At 47.8% G+C, this 19641-nt stretch overlaps 1 protein-coding gene across 5 annotated transcripts in view; it reads right to left on the bottom strand.

Moving 5' to 3' along the window:
- The window catches only part of cdc14ab (cell division cycle 14Ab), a gene marked incomplete at its 5' end in the record, with an annotated part of 107140 nt that overhangs the window by 69454 nt on the left and 18045 nt on the right, over positions 1-19641 (bottom strand). The gene's annotated exons all lie outside the window — the stretch shown is intronic.

Genomic DNA, 19641 nt, shown 5'->3' with positions numbered 1-19641 from the left:
CAATGTGATTTTATTGTGTAATAAACTTCAGAATGTTACCTTTCAAAAAGAGACCAGACTCATTCATGTGCACACACAACAGATGAGGAAGTGGACAGATCCGACCAGCATTGCTGGCTCCTCACAATGCAAACGCAAAAATGTACATTACAGATGAACTGCAGAGAAAATTTCCAATTTATCATCCCGGTCGAGACTAATTGGAAGCGGAGTGCAACACGTGCAAAGCTTGACCATATGTGTCTAATAAAGGTGCTGGCGATCTCAAAGCTCACATGGACACAGCAAAACATTACAAACAAAGCAGTGCGAGGCGAGAGTTTGATGGCAAAGTTGACCGAATTGATTGAAGAATGCAGCTATACAGAGAGAAAGAAAATAATTGAAAACTATTTTGATGCCTCAAAATGATGTTTTGGTTTGATAAGATGCTTATGATACAATCATTCTAAGGATTATGTGTGTAATAAATTAGTTTAGTACACTAATTGCAACAAATCTGAAACTGCATAGTGCACTTTTAAATTAGTATCTTTGTGAGGTTACTGTTTTATAATTTACATTACATTGAAAAGATAAAGATATATTTTTTAAAGCTGGATTTTCTAATACAGAAGAGGTATTATTTAGAACATTACATCATATTTTTCTTGTTATTTATTTTGTCCAGTAAGACTTGAAAATATATATTATTTTGTCATAGGTTGATTGTTATTTTCTTGAGATTTGTCAGATAAATTACTTTGGGCATAATACAGCATGTTGAGTAACTTTGGTTATAGAGAGATATTATTTTGTTATATAAAATAATATAAACAATTTTATATCCATACAGAGGTATACTTTAAATATATTATAATGATAAGGCATCTTTGAGTAAACTTTGATTAAGTATCTTGAGGCTGAAGGCAGAGTGTCCTCTTTAAAAAAAATCACAATATGGTCACCCTTGAAGTCGCATTATAATTCACTTAATAAAATAATAACGAGTCAGCCTCCTAAAAAGATAAAAGTTAGTGACACGACTCACACCGCTGCCGCCAACCCAGCCAAAGTAAGGACTATGCTCTGTATCGTCAATCAATGTTCATGGTAATGGACATTGATGGTAATGTCATATTGTCATAGTACAGTAGATAGGCAGGTGTATAAAGATCTGCGTTGTCAAGACAAATACTCAGATGTGAAGGGCATCCGCTCTTTTATTTACAACCTGTAACGTTACAGAAAAATTGGAAAAACACAAACTGGTCAAACTGTGTTCCTTAATACAATAATATAGCTTAATAAAACAGAAATAACAAAAGAAAGGCATTTACATTAGTCAAGCATATAGGCCACAACATAACAATATGCACTTCTTCTTACTGCATAGTAGTAGATAATTACTTGTTTTGGATTGTAAGTCTTCCTGAAACTTCTCACTCAGAAAGTGGCAACCGTGTTCAGAACTCTGAATCCACATCATCAAACTCCTCCCCACTGTCTTCATCTGTTCTCCTAGACCAGTCAGTGTTCAGGTGGGGTATCTCCATGTTCTCTCCAGACCAGTCAGTGTTCAGGTGGGGTATCTCCATGTTCTCTCCAGACCAGTCAGTGTTCAGGTGGGGTATCTCCATGTTCTCTCCAGACCAGTCAGTGTTCAGGTGAGTACAATAACATAGCTTAATAAAACAGAAATAACAAAAGAAAGGTATTTACATTACTCAAGCATATAGGCCACAACATAACAATATGCGCTTCCTCCTACTGCATAGTAGTAGTTAATGACTTGTTTTGGATTGTAAGTCTTCTAACTTCTCACTCAGAAAGTGGCTGCCGTGTTCAGAACTCTGAATCCACATCATCAAACTCCTCCCCACTGTCTTCAGCTTCTACTTTAATGCCATCTTCTTTTTGCCGCGAGTGTGTCAGTGAGTTGCAACATGTGCCGTCATTGCCTTTGCAGAAGCAGTAGTTGGTACAAGCGAGGCCTGCAGCTACGCAGCTGCACTTTGCTTTTAAACATGGCTTCAAACCTGCTTTGCAGTTGCAACTAATCATTTCCAAGAGTGCAGGCGGAGCAACTGGGCTTGCGTCCAGGACAGGCATGATGACTTCCTCTCCCTCCTTTTCACCCTCCTTGTTCCATCCAAACTCTGTGATGTCCACAGCTGGTGGGTCTGAGTGGTCTGCTGCTTCCCAAAGCAGCACCTGTAGATGGGCACGTCGTCCATGGAGAAGAGCGCTACGGTCTGTCGGAGGCAGTGCTGGGGGGATTTTGCGCTTTCGGTAGATTTCATATCTGGCATTGTGTCACTATACCAGGGTTCTATTCAGCACCTGCTCTCCTCTGGCCACTATACCAGGGTTCTATTCAGCACCTGCTCTCCTCTGGCCACTATACCAGGGTTCTATTCAGCACCTGCTCTCCTCTGGCCACTATACCAGGGTTCTATTCAGCACCTGCTCTCCTCTGGCCACTATACCAGGGTTCTATTCAGCACCTGCTCTCCTCTGGCCACTATACCAGGGTTCTATTCAACACCTGCTCTCCTCTCTGGCCACTATACCAGGGTTCTATTCAACACCTGGTCTCCTCTGGCCACTATACCAGGGTTCTATTCAACACCTGGTCTCCTCTGGCCACTATACCAGGGTTCTATTCAGCACCTGCTCTCCTCTGGCCACTATACCAGGGTTCTATTCAGCACCTGGTCTCCTCTGGCCACTATATCAGGGTTCAATTAATTGATTTCAGGCAGCTCTGCATCACTTCTTCAACACCATCTAACGACCACATGATCAGCAAACTCCACCATCTCAACGCCACCCCCCTCACCCACTGGGTGCACAGGTTCCTCAGTAAACTACTATAGGAGGTAGCCTCCCAACCATCATCGACACTGCCATGACAACCTCCCAGCAATCATCGACACTGCCATCAGTACCTCCCAGCAATCATCGACACTGCCATCACAACCTCCCAGCCATCATTGACACTGCCATCACAACCTCCCAGCAATCATCGACACTGCGATCACAACCTCCCAGCCATCATCGACACTGCCATCACAACCTCCCAGCCATCATTGACACTGCCATCACAACCTCCCAGCCATCATCGACACTGCCATCACAACCTCCCAGCCATCATTGACACTGCCATCACAACCTCCCAGCAATCATCGACACTGCGATCACAACCTCCCAGCCATCATTGACACTGCCATCACAACCTCCCAGCAATCATCGACACTGCCATCAGTACCTCCCAGCAATCATCGACACTGCCATCACAACCTCCCAGCCATCATTGACACTGCCATCACAACCTCCCAGCAATCATCGACACTGCCATCACAACCTCCCAGCCATCATTGACACTGTCATCACAACCTCCCAGCAATCATCGACACTGCCATCACAACCTCCCAGCCATCATTGACACTGCCATCACAACCTCCCAGCAATCATCGACACTGCCATCAGTACCTCCCAGTCCCAGCAATCATCGACACTGCCATCAGTACCTCCCAGCAATCATCGACACTGCGATCACAACCTCCCAGCCATCATCGACACTGCCATCACAACCTCCCAGCCAACATTGACACTGCCATCACAACCTCCCAGCAATCATCGACACTGCCATCACAACCTCCCAGCAATCATCGACACTGCCATCACAACCTCCCAGCCATCATTGACACTGCCATCACAACCTCCCAGCCATCATTGACACTGCCATCACAACCTCCCAGCCATCATTGACACTGCCATCACACGCAAAGCAATCGCCACAGCACGCGATCCCAGCCACCCCCTGAACTCGTGCTCCACTCTCCTCCCGTCCGGCTGCAGATACAAGCCGTGGAAACAAATTTCCTTCAAGGAGGATAATAAATTATCTATCCATCCGTCTAAAAGGCCAAAGAGAAGAAACAGTGCATGAAGCCTATAGCTCTCCTCCTTGGTGGAGAGAATGAAGCTTTGTTAGGGCAGCTGCTCCGGGCACATGAAATATTCAGCATCTATCCAGACAACAGGATCCTACTGAAGCACGGAGATTCAGTGCTGCCAGATTACGGTGGGTGTGTGTACCTCATTGTGTTCAGGCAGCACTTGTAAACTGGGAGGCTTCTAAGTAGGTGTCACGATAAATATTTTTGTTGGGAGGATATATTATCCCAGAAATAATTGCGATAAACAATATTATTGTAATTTTATGACCATTTTATGCCACTGATTATGATATCGTAAACGTGAGCATTTCACTTTATTTTGACACAACCAAAGTTGGCATTTCAGGGTATAGATCGCAAGCAAAACGTTCTGTCAGTGGGGGTGAAATCGAACTGTTCATCAAAACAAGGATGCAGTCAAGTAATCTATTTTAAGATTATATTTTGACCATTAGTTGAGCATGTCTAACTACAGTATGTAACATTCCACACCTCCCTGACTGGAATAGGCAACATTGCGTATTATTAAAGAAATACGTTTAGATGAAAATAATCGCCCAATGGAGGAGAATAAAAGGGTAATTCAGTTGACAACGTCCATTTATTCTTCCAAACTTTCTGGCTGGAATTGTGCAGTCATCGGGAAAAACACCTATTAGCCTCGATCAGCACGTTATCTCTCTACACTTCACCTGGCTGGTTCACTGTTGCGTACTGTCCACTCTGTGAATCTGTGCTGGAGGCACTGCCGCTGAGCCCCTCCCCCCACAGAGCGCTCTGAGACCAGGGGGACAGAAGCAGCGTGATTGGCTGAAATGTTGCCGACATTCTATGTAATCAAACACACACGTAAACGGCACTATCGAGGCCAAATATTGTACAATAAGTCGATATAGTAATGATTGCGACAGGGCTACTAAATTTATTAACTCAGGAACGACCCACAGAACTGGTAGGCTACTAAGTTTATGAACTCAGGAACTACCCACAGAACCATTACCACAGAACTTGAATTTAAAGATAATTGTATTTCCTTGGGTTCACATGAGATAACTAAACTACTACAGACTGTTTGGATGGACATGGATGGAATGTTTCTTATCCGAATTGGCTCAAAGTCGAAGATTGACAGCACTGATTAGGGTCAAAGTTTTAGTCGTCGGTGTGTATTGTACTACGGACCAAGACGGCCACAGACAACATGTCAGACTGAAGGACATGGGGGGGGGGGGGGGGGGGGGCGACAGTGGCTCAGGAGGTAGAGCACTCGTCTGGTAATGCAGAGGTTCCTGGTTCGATTCCCGCCCCTCCCGTGCAGCGTGTCGAAGTGTCTTTGAGCAAGACACTTAACCCCTAATTGCTCTTTATGAGCAGGTTGGCATCTTGCATGGTTGCCTCCGCCGTCGGTGTATGAATGTGTGAGTGAATGGGTAAAATGTGAGGAACAAGTTGTAAAGCGCTTTGGATAAAAGTGTTATATAAATGCAGCCCTTTACCATTTACATTGTGTGGGGAAGCCAGTGAAGTTCCACTGAGCTCCAGGGAGAATGAGAACCTTGATGTAAAGTATCGATGTGTATCTAGGCCTCCGTGCGATGGCTGAACAAGACTTGAGGATCTCTGTGTAATTCATGCCCTCAATGCCTCGACACCCTGACATCTCATTAGTCAGCCGTGTAGGACACACTAGGAGTTCAAGATAACAAACTAAGCTAATCCTGGAATGCATTCAAACGCCAGGAGCATTTAAAAAAGGAAATCACCTCCATCAAGATGGGTTATACTTTACTAAGCACATTTTGGCTAATCTTTACTAAAGTAAAATCAAAACTTCAAAACTGTAAGAGACCCGTCACTGGTCCATGCATCAAGTCTGGAAAGACGTTTCCCAGGCACCAGAGAACATCAAGGGAGAACAATTCTGCAACGCTTTGGAGGCCGTTCTAAAACATTATGCTTTTTATTCATACAATTAAAACCAAGGTGTTTCAGCATCATGCCTTAATCAGGGTCACAACGGATGACGGATCTTCAAAGATTTGCTGAATTCTTCTCCCTTGATAGTTTCTTCCCAGTTCATGTACCTTGGTTGAAGGACGAAGTTGCGACAGATCTTTAGTTTCACGAGAGAACACGAAGAAACGGTAGGAAAAACACCCAACAGGATGGACGCTAGATCAAGAAATACCCTGTAGAGCTGAACAGAGACGGAGTCTGACGAAAAGATCCTTGTGCTTGAAACGTCACAACTTCAAATAAATGTCCTTTAAAACGGGAACGGATCCTTCTGTTCAACTCTGCCAGAGAACATCACACTGGTCTTCTCTGCTTTACAGCTGCCTCGGTCCAATTCTGCACTTGACTTCTGCTTAGCTCGGGGCCCCTGTGACACGACGGACGCTCCTTCCACGAGCCCTGTGAGAACACTGTGCTCCCTTTTTTTCCCAGTGGAACGAGATGCAATAACCGTGTCTGGGAGCTTCTAATCTACCATCAAAGCCCTCCAGTCCCCCGGTGGAATGTGACTCGTCGGCAGATCCGCGGAGAAGCACCTTCCCACGTGCAGATGGAACCGACCCGAAGCCGAGAGGGTCAGGCACTATCTATCGAGGTTTTTAAATAAATAAACAAACTGATTAAATAATTAATAAACCGCTTCGACACTTTGGCCCTCAATACTTTGCCTTTTGCGTGCGATTTTAAAAGGCATGATAAATAGCCTAAATAAATCCAACTCAAGATTAGATTCAAATGTATTGCCATTATACAGAACAAGTACAGTATTGTGGTGACCTATATTAAGAGACATTCACCAAGGTGGGCTTGTGCCTTTAAGAGTGTGGGTTGTTGTACTGGTTAGGGGAAAGGTTAAATGCCACTTCCGGTTCCGGGTGACGGGTGGTTGTTATTGTAAATGCTATGTGCAGGATAAGTAAAGTACTCAACTCAACCTACGTCTCTGGCTCACTACTTTCTTATCGCCACATTGGTGACCCTGTGAAGAACATTTGTTAACGTTAAACAACATTAGCATTATGTCTCAAGACAACGGCGTTGCGCAACCGCAAGCACCCACGCCGAATGCTAACGACGCTAATATGTTGCAAGCGAACATTTACGCTGTGACCGTCAAGTTGCCAGACTTTTGGCAGCATAATCCCCGGGCCGTGGTTTCAACACATCGAAGCCCAATTCCAGCTGAGAGGAATAACGCAGGACATAAACAAATACTTCCATGTGGTGGCGGCGTTGGATGCTTCGACGACGGCACGGGCGATGATGCTGTTGGAGGATCCGCCGGCAGCTGACAAGTACAATGCGCTAAAGACATTCCTTCTGAAGCTGTATGAACTGTCAGAGTTGGAGAAAGCAGACCGCATGCTGTCCCTCAACGGCCTCGGTGACGGCAAACCATCAGAGTTGATGGAGAAGATGCTGGCTGTGCTGGGATCAGCAGATCCCTCTTTTCTGTTCACGCACATTTTCCTACGGCAGCTTCCAGTGCCTGTGCGCACGGCACTGGCCAGTTCCCTCCTCTCCTCCACCAAAGACTATCGCGGCCTGGCTGCAGAAGCAGACAGGGTTTTCCTGGCCAACAGGCAGCAGCAGTTTGTCCATGCACTGCTGCCCCACCAGGGCACCTCAGCCCCACCACTGGATGCTTATACAGACACCGCGGCTGCGGTGACAGCCCGACGCCAACCCGACGACGGGCTCTGTTATTACCATGCCAGGTTCAAGTTTCAAGGGGCAGGGAAATGCCAGGGCCGGCGCTCATTAGTGGCTGTGGGTGCCGGCCATGACTGCAAGCTGTTGTTCATCACTGACTCCTTGTCCGGCCGGCGGCTGCTGGTGGACTCGGGCGCACAACACAGCATCCTGCCGGCACAGGGCGTGGACACCATGGACGGCAGACACGGGCCCCAGATGGACGCAGCGAACGGTACGCCCATACGTACTTACGGCACCAGGTATGTGGAGGTGTGTTTTGGGGGGGGCCGTTTCGGCTGGGGTTTTGTGATGGCTGCGGTGTCCACGCCGCTCCTGGGAGCAGACTTCCTCTGTGCCTTCAGTCTGTTGGTAGATGTGAAAAACTGTCGCTTAATCGATGCCCTCTCTTTTTCCTCTTACCCCTGCACACTTGGGGCGGTTGGGGGGGGGGCGGAGCTCTCTGCCTGTTGAACACACTTGCCACCGGGGACTTGTATGAACGCCTGCTCGCCGGGTTCCCTGACCTCACCACACCCACGTTCTCATCTGCAGTGGCCAAACACGGGGTGGAACACCATATTACCACCGAAGGCCCGCCAGTCTATGCCCGGGCTTGGCGTCTCGACTCAGCCAAGCTGGCAATCGCCAGGGGGGAGTTTTCCACCATGGAGCGACTTGGCATTGTGCGCCGCTCGAACAGCCCGTGGGCTTCTCCATTACATATGGTTACAAAAGCTGGCGGGGGTTGGTGCCCCTGCGGCGATTTCCGTCACCTTAATAACGCCACAACCCCCGACCGGTACCCTGTCCCGCACATACAGGACTTCTCTACCCACCTGGCGGGGGCCGTCATCTTCTCCAAGGTGGACCTGGTGCGCGGGTACCACCAGGTGCCGGTCCATCCACGGGACGTGCCCAAAACAGCTGTCATTACACCCTTTGGACTTTGAGTTCCTAAGAATGCCTTTCGGACTCATGGGGGCGGCACAGACGTTTCAGCGGCTGATGGACTCTGTGCTCCAGGACATGCCGTTTTTGTTTGTGTATTTGGATGACATTCTTGTAGCCAGTGCATCCATAGAGGAGCACATGACACACCTCCAGCAGCTGTTTGAGCGGCTCAGTAAACACGGCCTCATCGTCAACCCGACCAAGTGCCAGTTCGGGCAGTCCTCCATCACCTTCCTCGGACACCACGTCGCTCCACAGGGCGCCACCCCACTCCCCGCCAGGGTGGAGGCCGTTGCCAGTTTTCCTCGCCCCCGCACTGTACGGTCTTTACAGGAGTTCCTGGGCATGGTGAACTTTTACAACCGGTTTCTTCCCCATGCTGCCCACCTCATGCGCCCCTTGTACGAGGCCCTGCGGGGCAAGGTGCCCAAGGACGAGTTAGACTGGTCCTCTGGGATGGACAGCGCTTTTGGGGCTGCCAAGACCGCGCTAGCCAACGCTGCTCTGCTGGCGCACCCCTCTCCCACTGCCCCGGTCGCCCTCACGACAGACGCCTCTGACTATGCAGTGGGGGCGGTGTGCGAGCAGTGGGTGGGCGGGGCCTGGCAGCCACTGGCCTTTTTTAGCAAACAGCTCCGCGACAACGAGCGTAAGTACAGTACTTTCGACAGGGAACTGCTGGGTCTGTTCCTCGCCACTAGGCACTTTAGATTCCTGTTGGAAGGCCGCCAGTTCACTGCCATTGTGGACCATAAGCCGCTGACGTTCTCCATGGCCAAGACCTCGGAGCCGTGGTCGGGACGTCAGCAGCAGCAGCTATCGGCGATCTCCGAGTTAACCACGGACATTCAGCACGTGGCGGGCAAGAACAACTTTGTCGCCGACTGCCTCTCTAGGGCGGTCATCGGGTCCGTCCACTTGGGACTCGATTATGCCGCCATGGCGGCAGACCAAGCCACAGACTCAGACATTCAGGCCTACCGGACGGGCCCTACTGCACTGCAGCTGGAGGATGTGGTGTTTGACACAGCTAATGCCACTCTCCTCTGCGACATCTCCACTGGCCAACCGGGCCCTATGGTGCCTACGGCCTGGCGGCGCCGGGTTTTTAACATGATCCACGGCCTTTCCCACCCAGGTGTGAAGGCCTCGACTAAGCTGGTGGGGGTCAAGTTTGTGTGGCCTGGCCGCGTGTAACTGTTCCGCAACAGTAAGTGACTTCCGGGGTAGGCCTGATTGGCCCCGACAGGCACGTGACGCGCAACTTTCTCTGCCGCGCGGCACGCTCCGCGGAGCCGAGCGGCAGAGCTTACGGAATTACGTAACCGTCCAAATACGCCATGACTCTCATTCGGCGCTATAGCTCACCTGGCAGAGCAGCGGTCCTGCGATCCTGCGGTCCGTTGTTGGTGAGTTCGAATCCCATCAAATCTTTATTTTTTTACGTGATTTTTTTTTTAACGTGTATTCTTTCGCCGGTTAAGGTTAGGCATGGTTAAGGTTAAGGTTAAGGTTAGGCATTGTTTCGGAGTTGGTTAAGGTTAGAACGGTTAAGTTTAGGCGCTGTTAAGGAGCTGGTTAAGGTTAGAGTTTGTCTTAGAGAATGGCAATATTCTTTCTATGGTTAAGGTTAGGCATGGTTAAGGTTAAGGTTAAGGTTAGGCATTGTTTCGGAGTTGGTTAAGGTTAGAACGGTTAAGTTTAGGCGCTGTTAAGGAGCTGGTTAAGGTTAGAGTTTGTGTTAGAGAATGGCAATAGACAGCCTATTTCCGCGCGACAGCTCTCAGCAGCCTCGTTGCGCGTCCTGAGTTTGCCGCGTCACGTGCCTGTCGGGGCCAATCAGGCCTACCCCGGAAGTCACTTACTGTTGCGGAACAGGTACACGCGGCCTGGCCTCCGGAAGGATGTTAGGACCTGGGCTGGCTCATGTGTGGCGTGCCAGCGCGCCAAGGTGCACCGCCATACCAAAGCCCCTTTGGCACCGTTTATAGTGCCGGAGAGGCGGTTCGATCACGTGAATGTGGACCTGGTGGGCCCCCTGCCCCCCTCCCGCGGATATACTCACCTCCTCACCATGGTGGACAGGACCACCAGGTGGCCGGAGGCTGTTCCACTGTCCACTACGGCAGCGAAGGTGGCCCGGGCTTTCATCGGCTGCTGGGTGGCCCGTTTTGGCACACCGGGGGACATCACAAGCGACAGGGGCCCCCAGTTCACTTCGGAGCTCTGGACTGCAGTTGCAGAGCACCTGGGGGTGAAGATCCACCGCACTACGGCGTACAACCCGCAGGGCAACGGGCTTTGCGAGCGGTTCCATAGGGACATGAAGGCCACTCTTCGGGCTGCCCTTACGGATGGCAACTGGGTTGACCGCCTCCCGTGGGTTTCTGCTTGGTCTTCGTTCTGCCCCCAAAGAGGACCTCCAGGCCTCGTCCGTCGAGCTGGTGTACGGCCAGCCGCTGCGGGTCCCTGGGGAGTTTCTTCCGGAGGCCACAGCTTCCTGGTCCGTCGCCTCCCATCGAACAGTGTCCCGGGGTGTTGCCGATGCCCTTATTCCCATTCCAACATCCCGCCACTGCCTTCCCCAGTCCTACATCCCCAGGGACCTGTCATTGGCCAAATATGTGTTCATCCAGCACGACAGCCATCGGACCCCGCTGCAGCCCCCTTATGACGGGCCTTTCCGTGTCCTGGAGGCAGGCACTAAAAACTTTGTTGTGGACATGGGGGGCAGGCCGGAGCGGGTCACTATAGACCGTCTTAAGCCTGCCCACTTGGACAAGGACGAACCAGTTCAGTTGGCCCTACCCCCGCGGCGGGGGCGCCCCCCGGTTTCGGCTCAGACCCCTGCCCCGTCCTCTGTTCCGGCCTTGGCCCCTCCCGTGGCCCGGCCGCTGGTCCCACTTCTCTCCCTTAATCCCCCTCTGGTTAAGCGCAGTCGGTTCGGCCGCTTGATCAGTCCCCCTCCACGTTGACTATTTCATGCGGTAATCTGTTCATTGATGGACTGATCACTGGCTATTAATTAGTTGCAGTTTTTGTTTTGGTGAATTCTGGGGGGGCCTGTGTGGTGACCTATATTAAGAGACATTCACCAAGGTGGGCTTGTGCCTTTAAGAGTGTGGGTTGTACTGGTTAGGGGAAAGGTTAAATGCCACTTCCGGTTCCGGGTGACGGGTGGTTGTTATTGTAAATGCTATGTGCAGGATAAGTAAAGTACTCAACTCGACCTACGTCTCTGGCTCACTACTTTCTTATCGCCACAGTATGAAAATAGGTTTGGCTTCCAATTAGAGTGCAAATGTAACAGTAAAGTGCAATAGTAATATACAGGTGATTAAACTGGGTATAAGATATATTAATTATTACTACTGAGTATTTATAGTTTATACTATAAATATTATGCAACAAAAAGTGAGGAGAGTTAAATAAAGTTATGACAGTATAGTATTGCAGTTTAGCATAACAGGATAATATAGCATAGCATTACAGTATAGGCTAGTAGGAGTATAGTAATATAGTATATAGCAGCTTATAGAATAATAAATAATATTATATTAATTAATAACAGTATATAATTAAAATATTGTATAATACTGTATACAAATATAGTGTAGTATACTATAGTATGATAGTAGTATGATTTAGTTATAGATAATATAAAATAATACATGATATAATATAACTGTGTACTATAAATATATAGATAAAGGTGTGTGTGTATAAATGAATGAACATCAGTAAATATGCAATTAACTGAAATATTTATTTATGATAATTTAATTGTGTTGATGTTTTCATTTCTGCTAAATAAGTATGTACATTTTGTTTGGTTTGATAGACATTGCGCTATGAACAGTCTATCAGGATAGATTTTAAGGTTCTCCCATTTGTTTTTAAAGCCCTTAATGGTCAGCCCCCCTCCTACATCTCAGACCTCCTATCCCCCTATTCCAACACCAGGTCCCTCAGGTCAGCCGATCAGAGGCTCCCGACAGTCCAGAGGTCTAACCTCAAGCTCAGGGGGGGCTCAGGGGGGGCCGTGCCTTTGCTGCCGCAGCCCCTGAACTGTGGAACAGCATCCCCACCTCCATTAGGCTTGCCCCCTCGATAGATGCCTTCAAATCTAGGCTCAAAACCCACTTCTACCTACTAGCCTTTCCCGTTCACTGACTCATGCCCCGTTTTCCTGTGTGCTTGCCTGTGTGCCCTCCCATAAAACGGAGTTGTGATTGTTGTCTATATGTATCTATGTATCTACCCTCTGTACAGCACTTTGGTTGACACGTGTCATGTTAAATGTGCTATATAAATAAATCTGATTGATTGATTGATATCAGTGCACACTGTATGTGTGTAGGGGCAGGTACAATAAGAGTTTTCTTCCTGTTCCTTTCGGCCATGGAATTTAGTGGATCATATTAATTGAATTAATTGAAGACACTGTTGGACTGTAACAATTCCATGTATGAATAAATACAAAATTAAAAAAAATGAATATAATAAAAACATGAATGGTGTGCGTGTGTGCATGTGCGTGTGTGCATGTGTGCATGCGTGTGATGTGACATATGATGATATAAAACAGCCAACAGCCAGCTGTTCATCCAACTGCAGTAATCCTCTTGGGAGGAAACCAGGACATTGTATCAAAATGGCACACACAGTCACACACGCACACACATTTACAAAGAGACATAAATCAATCAAGTCCAACTTGTGAGAAAGACAAAATGTGCACACTTTCATGATGGCTTCAGTTTACAACACTGAAGAATCCCAGGGTGGAATCACTGGCAGATTCGTTAGAAAGCATGCTGCGGAATTACGGTCGGTTTTGTCACGTGATGAATGAAGAAATAATTAGATGAGCTGGGGGACGGTTCCTGTCAAAATGTCATCTGTCAGAGATTTTCATTTTAAGCAGGTTACCAGTATCCATCAGTATTATCATCAGTAACATAATCCACTGGAGTACTTCAACTCGGTAGTGTAATCGGACAACTTTCAATTCAAATCAAGCCTTCTAGTGACTGCGCTTACTATACACATAACAGTTAGGGGTGTAACGATGCAACCTCACAACGATTAAATTTGATTACGATTCTTCAGGCAACGATTCAATGCATCATGAAATCTCTTCATTTGACCACGATTTGATTCGATACATTTTCTATCAGTTAATTCCCCAAAGAATTTTGAATACACAAATGTGGCTGGGGGAAGTGGAACTGATCACTCAGCATGAATGGACTATAGGTCAATAAAAACAACACACAAACACTAGGATCGATGCATCGTTACACTCCTAGCGGGTACCAAAGCCTGCCCCAAAAAATGTAATACCGCTAGGTAGGGGTGGACGGTATGGTCTAAAATTTATATCACGGTATAATTTGAAGCATAGACGGTAACGGTATATATCACGGTATCATCGTTTTTGATAAAAAAAAAAAATTATTTTATATATATATATTTTTTTTATAAAATATATATATTATATAATTAGACTTGTACTGGTATTATCTGCGAGACATCGCCACCATGCAACAAGCTCCACTGTCTGTGTGTACTCTAGTAGCCTCCAGCTACGGCCAGAATTCTCCGGAGCTGCACCTGGACCTATACTCGAGTAGCCTCGAGCAGAGCTACGGCCAGGATTCTCCGGCGCTGCACCTGGACCCTATTGTATTGGTATTATAACGTTAGCAAGCCCTCAGCTCGAATACGCATCGAATCAGTGTTATAAGACATTGATATCATGAGCTATCTGTAGCTACTGCATATATAACGTTAATACAACGCCTCAGTGAATTATTTAGTTCAATGGGACATTTCGTTTTGAACGGTGAACTAACTTGTGTTAACGTGAGCTAACAGGTAGCATACACGTCTCTAGTACTAGACTTTGTGGAGCGTTTGTTGATGTCAGGAGCTATCGGTAGCTGGCCGACTAGATACCGTTCGGTTAGACAATGCCCCATCATGTATTAAACTAAAAGTGAATAGTTGACTGGGTCATTTTGTAACGGTAGCTAAGCTAACGTTAGCTCAGGGAGACGCCGACAGCTCCCGTGTCCCGTCCCACTAGACTACTAGACCCGTGTTTACATGCGTGCGGTAGGGGCTGGCACGCCCACTGCGCGAAGCCTCCTAAATAACTTTTTCCAGTTCGCACATATCTATTATCTATGACTAATTCTATCTATTTTTAGGGGCAAATGCCAGTGAAATAGTCGCGCTGTGGTTACATGACGTCATTGCTATTTTAGAGCTGCACTACCGGTTACACGGTATACTCAAAATCCATACTGAGAGAAAACGGTGCTTTTTCAATGTATGTGATGTATAAATTGGGGAGAGATGACCACAGCTAAAACGGTGATTGAAATGTGCATGGAAGACGGTGACGGTGGTGGAACCAGTGATTTCACAGGCACAGGCCGCGTCAGTGAGGGTTTTGTTATGAATTCCTTAGAAGAACATCTGAGATTAGAGTGTACTCTCCCAGAGCAGGAGGGAGAGAGGTTCATCTTAATGCAACAGTGAATGAAACTGCATTTTAATGTGTGAAAGGTTAAACGCAGTTGTCATGACAACACGTCACATGACAACCAGAAGGCGGGGCCGTCGTTGCGACGACGAACATCTATAAGTCGAACGGTGTTTCCGGGTGTTGAGCAGACTAAAATCTGACTGAGACTAAGAGGGAAGAAACCAGAAGAGACTCTCTCCTCTCATTGAGAGAGAGGGGGGGGGGGGGAGAATGGCACATCACCAGTAGCTTCGGCTACCACGAGGATGGTCTTAGGCTAACGACTAGGCCTGACCACTATTGGACTGAATAACAAAAGGACAATCTGAACACACCGAGAGATCATTAGAATAGACTCTTCAAGGACGATACAATTTGATAACATCTGATAACATGAGGTTCTGTTTATAGCAATAAAACAACGCTTCTCCTCATAAGGTATCTCACAGTGTCGAAGTGTCGAATTCTTACGGAAGTGGAGAAGTATTATGGTTTATGGATTGCACTAACGGGGGGGAGATAAGGATCTTATCTACCAGTATCGGAGACGTCAGGACCATTAAAAGTACACAACGCAGAGGAATTGGATGGAGAGCCAAACAGACGAAGACGTGATACTGGCCAGTTTGATCAGAATCTTACAGTTGGTGCCGTGACCCGGATTTGCAAGAGATTAAAACAACGGGAACAGTTGGTTGTTGATGACAGCCAGAAAGCAAGAGATAAGAACAACGGATAAAGACTTTTTCAATAATGGGGCGACAGTGGACAACAGTCATCAATGTGTGGGAGAATCATGATCGAAGCAAGGCCGGTCAGCCCTGGGAGAGAGCGGCGAGTCGAGCGGTCAGGAGGCGAACCAGCGCTGTAGGGGAAACAGCGCTCCGATCAAAAATGTGAGTTCACTGTGCACACAGTTGTTTTGATTTTAAGCCAAATAAAAACGAACAGATAGTGAATCCGTAAACGTAAACATTTCTAGTTCGACAGAGAGAATGCCAGCTGTAATAATATGAGCAGAGAGCCATGGTGAAAATCGAGGGTGTTATCTACAGAGAATGAAAAGCAAATGAGGCAGGCTGCACAGTTTTGGTTTAAGGAGGGTAAATGCGAGATGAGGAAAGGGGGGGGGGGGCGCTTGAATCAGATCGAAAAATTGTTATGGCGGGACTGTTTTCATAACAGAAGGAAAGTCGAAAGGAGATTGTACCAGTGTGTATTATGTCCGATCAGGCAAGAGTATTAGTCTGAGAAAGCGTCCCCTGATAATGGATAGGAAAGAGAGGAAAAACAGCGGTGTTTTCAGGCCTTGGAAGGAAGGGCAGCGGCCGTTTGTTGAGAGAGTAGCCATTTGCACCGAGTCAAAATGGCCGCAGAGCCACGAGGGGTTTAGAATCAGGAAGTGACCTACAATCCTCTAGACTGAGTTTTGGCCGCCATCTAGGGGGGCAGTGGGATAATACAGGCAAATGGAGGAGTAGGTCGCCACCTAGTGGCGGAGGGGGGGGGGGGGTAGTGCTGGGGAGTTTCCATTACCCATAGGGGAATATTTAGAGTTTAATTCAATTAAGGAGTTTAATTGCGGAGGGGGGGGGGGGTAGTGCTGGGGAGTTTCCATTACCCATAGGGGAATATTTAGAGTTTAATTCAATTAAGGAGTTTAATTGCGGAGGGGGGGGGGGGGTAGTGCTGGGGAGTTTCCATTACCCATAGGGGAATATTTAGAGTTTAATTCAATTAAGGAGTTTAATTGCGGAGGGGGGGGGGGGGGGGGTAGTGCTGGGGAGTTTCCATTACCCATAGGAGAATATGTAGAGTTTAAGTTAATTAAGGAGTTGAATTTTTTCAAAATTACCAACTGCTTGTGTGTATACACGGTGGTGTATGTGAGAACTTTGTAAAGGAACTCAAAGTGTGGTATATAGAGCGACGGGACAGCTCCAGGGCGACGGTAGACAGCCCCGTAGGGTATATAGAGCGACGTGACAGCTCCAGGGCGACGGTAGACAGCCCCGTAGGGTATAGAGCGACGGTGACAGCTCCAGGGCGACGGTAGACAGCCCCGTAGGGTATAGAGCGACGGTGACAGCTCCAGGGCGATGGTAGACAGCCCCGTAGGGTATAGAGCGATGGTGACAGCTCCAGGGCGACGGTAGACAGCCCCGTAGGGTATAGGGCGACGGACAGCTCTGTTGTATGTTAGATGATAGTACGAGTACGTATGTGAGTTAGGAGCAGGGAACCAACCTGCTCTGTTGTATGTTAGAGCGATGCTCGGTTGTATGTCATTATCATAATAATAAGATCGATATACAGGTTAATTAAATAAGTTTAATTATGAAATAAGAGGGAGTTCGATCTCCAGTGGGGCCTTCTCACACCTAATAAATAGGCAGAGTCTTGAGGGGACACGTCACCAGAAAGAACTGGCGCGCGCTGGGGGTCAACCGTGGGACAAACGTAGAGCGCCGAGTGGGTATCGTTTAGCTGCTGGTGTCACGCCGGAAGACAACAAAACAGGGAACAGCCCTGTAGGATTAGATATGGGTGTTGAGAAGGTGGGGGACTAATAGAGAACAAATAACGCCATGGGCTGTAGGACACTCACACCGTCCAACAGTCTGAAAGGGCGTGGCCACGGCAGGGGCTTGCAGAGGAAAAAAATATATAGAGAACGAGCTGCAGGCCCAAAGCCACGGTAGACTAATAGAAAACACAGGGTCGAGTGTACAGAAAGACTGCCGGTGTTGTGTTTCTGCTTTCAAGGGGGGAATGACACCGACAGCGATGGAGATGGCCAGGAGACAGACTGGAGGAGGAGGAAGCCGCAGGGGCCAGGCACGGCAGCCTGGTACACAGATCGTCCACGACGAGAGAGAGGGCCGACGGCGGTGGAGATGAGCCTCAACCAAGATGACCGACAGGGCGGATGACCGACGGGGCGGAGATGACCGACGAGGCGGAGTCCAGCGGTCGCAGGCGGTGTTGCCCAGGGGAGAACGAGGCGGACATCGGAGGGGCCTTCCCGGCGGAGACGCTGTTTAGAGAGCGTTTTGAAACAACAGAGCACGGGCGGTGAACCATGAACAAACAGGGACTTCCTTTCAGACTCAATCAGGAGATCGAGAGACGAGACAACAGCGAGAAGTCCTGTGTTCATTGATTAGGAGTATGAGATATAAATGGAGGATTCATATATTATAAGATATATGTATAGAAGGATATATATATATATAGAAGGTAGATAAGAGGGAGAACAGTAGAACAACAGGATATAATTATTGGGAGCAGACAGGGGGGCTCCAATGGTTATGAGTCGTTGGATGTTGTTGGTTTTGGTGGTCGGTTTCGGTTCCCTTTGTGCACGAAGGGGGGCGCAAACAGACATCAGGCAGCAGGATCACTGGGTTGACCGTGGGCCGTCTTCGTTTCTTGTGCACGAGAGACGAGGTTGGTTTGCTTCAACCACAGGCTATTTTTGGCATAATTAATTGAAAAACCAAATAATGATTTATGATTCTGAAGGGGTGATAAGAATCAAGGGGGGATTGAGAGAAAACGGTGCTTTTTCAATGTATGTGATGTATAAATTGGGGAGAGATGACCACAGCTAAAACGGTGATTGAAATGTGCATGGAAGACGGTGACGGTGGTGGAACCAGTGATTTCACAGGCACAGGCCGCGTCAGTGAGGGTTTTGTTATGAATTCCTTAGAAGAACATCTGAGATTAGAGTGTACTCTCCCAGAGCAGGAGGGAGAGAGGTTCATCTTAATGCAACAGTGAATGAAACTGCATTTTAATGTGTGAAAGGTTAAACGCAGTTGTCATGACAACACGTCACATGACAACCAGAAGGCGGGGCCGTCGTTGCGACGACGAACATCTATAAGTCGAACGGTGTTTCCGGGTGTTGAGCAGACTAAAATCTGACTGAGACTAAGAGGGAAGAAACCAGAAGAGACTCTCTCCTCTCATTGAGAGAGAGGGGGGGGGGGGGGGAGAATGGCACATCACCAGTAGCTTCGGCTACCACGAGGATGGTCTTAGGCTAACGACTAGGCCTGACCACTATTGGACTGAATAACAAAAGGACAATCTGAACACACCGAGAGATCATTAGAATAGACTCTTCAAGGACGATACAATTTGATAACATCTGATAACATGAGGTTCTGTTTATAGCAATAAAACAACGCTTCTCCTCATAAGGTATCTCACAGTGTCGAAGTGTCGAATTCTTACGGAAGTGGAGAAGTATTATGGTTTATGGATTGCACTAACGGGGGGGAGATAAGGATCTTATCTACCAGTATCGGAGACGTCAGGACCATTAAAAGTACACAACGCAGAGGAATTGGATGGAGAGCCAAACAGACGAAGACGTGATACTGGCCAGTTTGATCAGAATCTTACAATACCGTAGAGCAAATTCATACCGTTTATACCGTATACCGTTTATACCGTCCACCCCTACCGCTAGGGCTGGGCGATAAAACG

This window comes from Notolepis coatsorum (assembly GCF_963971535.1).
Source record: "Notolepis coatsorum genome assembly, chromosome: 3".
Taxonomy (NCBI): domain Eukaryota; kingdom Metazoa; phylum Chordata; class Actinopteri; order Aulopiformes; family Paralepididae; genus Notolepis; species Notolepis coatsorum.
This window is presented reverse-complemented; position numbering and strand designations above follow the sequence as displayed.